The 5,000-nt window shown below is 38.8% G+C and overlaps 1 protein-coding gene across 2 annotated transcripts in view; it reads right to left on the bottom strand.

Annotated features, from left to right (window-relative positions):
- Positions 1–5,000, bottom strand: part of LOC135196135 (relaxin receptor 1-like) — a 518,632-nt gene that overhangs the window by 387,922 nt on the left and 125,710 nt on the right. The window lies entirely within an intron of this gene.

The raw sequence follows: 5,000 nt of genomic DNA, 5'->3' as shown, positions 1-5,000 counted from the left end.
CTCTCTCTCTCTCTCTCTCTCTCTCTCAAGGGCGTCAATAACCTACATGATGTGACGCCAGTTTTAATAGTCATAATCAATCAATCAATAATCTCTCTCTCTCTCTCTCTCTCTCTCTCTCTCTCTCTCTCGGGGCGCCAAAAAAATTTAGATGTGCAACCCAGTTTTAAACCGCATAATAAATCAATCAAAACAATCTCTCCTCTCTCTCTCTTTCTCTCTCTCGGGCGTCATTAAAATAGATGATGCGACGCCAGTTTTAACAGTCATAATCAATCAATCAACAATCTCTCTCTCTCTCTCTCTCTCTCTCTCTCTCTCTCTCTCTCCACCACTGTGAATAGGATTCCTAATTTCTGTGATTGGTTGATGGTGGTGGTGGGGGAGGAGGAGGGGGCCGGGTCTGACATGATTATAGTCGTTGCATCGCCAAATTACAAAGATCAAACAATTAACCATATCAATCTCTAGTCAATAATTCAAGTAATGTACTGCAAACATGTACTCTCATGACGTGTAATGACACATTTAATATGTATAGGTTGACTATTGCATGCGCTTGTGCTTGAATGTCTGTCTGCCTGTGTTGAGTTGCAGGGGTGGACGGGAGGTCTGCACCGTTTGACAGTTCTTGGATGATTTCATGAATAAAACAAATGCAGTGCGTGAATCTTATTATGACAGTTTGCTGGAGTTTTAACAAAACTGGAATTCCTAATACCCTTCATTTATCTCTAACAATGATTATCGAAACAATAATAAACAATGGAAAAAACTAAGTTCCTTCATCGCCCTTCTGCTCATCCAAATCACTCTCTCTCTTCAACACACGCAACAAGAAACACACACAACTACCCACAAGAAATAAGACCGGAAGAAGAATATGCCTCAGACCCCCATGAGCTATCTTACTATTGTAGATTCACACCAACCGTGCATCTGGTGTCTAGGCCCGTTCCTTACGACGCTCCTGATTGGCTGCTGATAAACCAATCACAGGGCTGGAAACTCTCAGTCTCTCGAGAGAGTTCACATAGGCAGGAAGTATGTTTCACCTCTCCTGAGGGATACTTTTGAAAGACGTATCCCTCAGGAAAGGTGGAACATACATCCTGCCTATGTGAACTCTCGAGAGAGACTGAGAGTTTCCAGCCCTGTGATTGGCTTATCAACAGCCACTCAGGAGAGTCGCACGGAACGGGCCTAGACTTCAGATGCATAGTTGGTGTGAATCTACTATAGCTACCTGTGCCAACAACTCGAGCCTTTCATTCTTCCAATCTGTTGGCCTCTCCTACTTGCCAGCACTCACTATTCTCGCACTTTCTGTACAACTGAAGGGCACCTCCGGGTTTAAAGAGGTTGCAGCCTTGCCCATCAAATCTCTCATTCCAATAACACCTTCACCACATCACATCCATGTATCACTAATCAAGTTTCATATCCTAAACATCTCACACGCTCATCAACTTGAATTACGCGGGCTGCTATGTAAGCAAGAGCCCGTCTATCATAAGGTCAGCTAAATCTAAAACAGCAACTACTGGAATTCCCCTTTTCATTAACACCAATATAGTATATATATATATATATATATATATATATATATATATATATATATATATATATATATATATATATAATTATATATACATACAATGACAGTGACACTGAGCATCCTGAAGAAAATATTGAGGTTGACCAGCATAAATCAGAAGAAAAACATCATGAGAAACAATAGGAAATTAGCGATGGAAATCCAGGTGATTCACATACAGAGGAATAATATAAGTGTTTTACCATCTACTTCTACTGCAATGGAGCGTCCAAGGAAACTGGCGAGAAGATCAAATTCTTAGTCTAAGAACTAAGCGTGTGACAGAGAAACGAGGAAAAACATTTGGGGCTTAGGCCTCAAGGGGATACCACAACCACACTGAAAAATGCGCGTCTACGTACTCTACCTCACGGGTGGTTTGGAAAAAAAGAGTACCAATATTTTATATTGCACTCTCAAAAATTGGATATATCTCTCAAACTATCACATGTACAGATAAAAAATGCATAGAATCTATTTTAAGGAATTAATACAATGCACTTTAATTATGCACATCATAGTAATTTTCGTCAGACCAACCGTTTTGACGGAAAGCTAAAAACTGAAATTTGGCGGCCATTTTCCAAGATGGCGGATGAAGCTCTGGGTAGATTAATGGGGACTTTTGATATGTTATTTCTAAGTGTCTAAAGATGTCATTCACCAATTTTCGGCTTATTATAATTTTTTTCATTTATTTTTCCTAATTTGATCGGACTAGACTGGTGACTGTCTGAGAGGAGGTTGTGGAAGAGGAAGAGAATGAGACCTCTCAATATTAATATTGACAAAGTAACCCAACCAATTATCCCTTTCTTGTTTTCTTTTATGAATGGAGATAACATAATATAGGATTTAGGCCAAAGGCCAAGCGCTGGGACCTGTGAGGCCATTCAGCGCTGAAAGTGAAATTGATAGCAAGAGTTAGAAAGGTGTAACAGGAGGAAGACCTCGAAGTTGCTCGATGAAACAACAGTTTGGAGAGGGAGTAAAGAAGAGGATATGAACGGAGGTACAGTGAAAGGAATGAAAGGGGTTGCAGCTAGGGGCCGAAGAGATGCTGCAAAGACCCTTAAGTAATGACCTTCAGCTAAAATGTCCTTGACAATAACGTTCGTTACCCAACTGGCGCTTCGATCAGTGAAATGAGGCACCAACCGAGAATGGTTGGCACTTGGATGGGTGACAATCGCCGACAGCCAGACGATAACGGTGAAGGCATGCAGCTTCATCCTAAAAATTAATGTGCAGCAATTTGCTCCAGATCTTAGTTGTCTGTTGCGAACGGCAGTTGGTCATACAGAGGCCCGGGATCCAATAGAGTAACTGAGCAAGACGGTTCTATTCGAAAGAAGTAAAAAATTGGAAGAAGAAGAAGAAGAAGAAGAAGAAGAAGAAGAAGAAGAAGAAGAAGAAGAAGAAGAAGAATTAGCAACCACAAAAGAAACACCCATCACGCCAAACCACTGATTACCTGAGACGAATTGTAAATGCTCAAATTAACTCGTAAGCATTTCTTTTGCATTTGGGGGCATTAGGACATTAGCATCTTGGGCAACACGCACTTAGGCCCAATTTTCACCTCGAAAAATGACAATACAAACTACAATTTATCTCCAGTGCCAGATGGACGGAGGAGGAGGAGGAGGAAGACAGAAGCCAAGTCAGAGGAGAAAATGATTCCTTACCTACATTTTTATCTATTTATTTATTTTTAGCTTAATTTCTTCTTTTTTAATAAATAATCTACTCTTTCAGTATGTACATTTGTCTTCTGTTACTTCTTTCTAATGAAGACCATATTCTTTGGAAGCTTGAATTCCAAGTCAATGGCCCCTGACGGATTGTTCCATGAACAGGGTTCACTTCTTGGGCGTTCATCTTCTGTATAATAATAATAATAATAATAATAATAATAATAATAATAATAATAATAATAATAATAATAATAATGTTAATAAGTCTTATTGAAAGATATTGCTGCATCAGCTGCATTCAACTTGTAAATAGTCTTCTCTATTTTTCTAATAATAGCTTTCTCTCTGCTATTACAACTGGCGAGTATTGCGCCGATATTACTCATCAGGAGGAGTCAATTTCAGGGATATTGGTTACAAAGTTATTTATTTGTTACCTAGTTTTTGAGGTGGGCGAGGCATAGAAGTATGCCTCCCCCACCTCAAAGACAAGGTAACAAATATATAAATTTGTAACCAATATCCCTGAAATTGACTCCTCCTGATGAGTAATATCGGCGCAACACTCGCCAGTTGTAATAGCAGAGAGAAAGCTATTATTAGAAAAATAGAGAAGACTATTTACAAGTTGAATGCAGCTGATGCAGCAATATCTTTCAATAAGACTTGTTTTGAAAGAGGGTCTCCTTCCAATAAATAATAATAATAATAATAATAATAATAATAATAATAATAATAATAAAATAATAATAATAATAATAAGAAGAAGAAGAAGAAGAAGAAGAAGAAGAAAATAACTTTAATGGCGCCGTTAACTTTAGTTTTTAAATACTACAGCAACAGAAGGAAAGGAGGAATATAAAGGAAAAACTAAATAAATAAGACCAATGAGTCTATCTACTCCAAAATGGAAGGATAAAATTGATTATCTGGTAAATTTTATTCATCAAAGATTCGATTTTTCGAAAATATCTTTCTTCTTCTTGTAAGTTATCTATATCATTTGTACAGGAACTTTACATTCCAGATATTTCAGAGTCAACCCCGCAGTGGTCCACAATGGAAGATACCTCACACAACGACGTAGCATTCAGAACCTCTAGCCTCTAGAATGGAATAAATCATAGAATTTAGGCCAAAGGCCAAGCACTGAGACCGATAGTAAAAAAAAGTTGGAAAGGTGTAACAGGAGGAAAACCTGGCAATTGCACAATGAACAAGTAAAAAATGCGCCGTAGAAACAACCGAGTTTTCTTTCCGGCATATAATGCTGTATGTATCCCTCAGCCACAGGACCGGTGGTGGCCTGAGTTGTTGGTCCATACAGTAGTGCCAGACGCACAATCGTGGATAATTTTAACCTTCAATAAAATAGAAAGTACTGAGACTAGAGAGCTTCAATTTGATATGTTTGATGATTGGAGGGTTGATGATCAACATATCAATTTGCAGCCCTCTAGCCTCTCTAGTTTTTAAGATCTGAGGGCGGACAGACAAAAGCCACCTCGATAGTTTTCTTTTACAGGAAACTAAGAAATTGTTAGGAGAGGGTGGAAAGAAAGAAGGAAGAAATAGACTGTGAACAGAGACATAGTAAACAGAATGGAAGGGGCTGCAGCTAAAGGCCGAAGGGACGCCACAAAGAACCTTAAGTATTGCCTACAATGATAGTAAACACCCCAACCCCCACCCATCCCACAAAATCC

This window comes from Macrobrachium nipponense, chromosome 23, assembly GCF_015104395.2.
Source record: "Macrobrachium nipponense isolate FS-2020 chromosome 23, ASM1510439v2, whole genome shotgun sequence".
Taxonomy (NCBI): domain Eukaryota; kingdom Metazoa; phylum Arthropoda; class Malacostraca; order Decapoda; family Palaemonidae; genus Macrobrachium; species Macrobrachium nipponense.
This window is presented reverse-complemented; position numbering and strand designations above follow the sequence as displayed.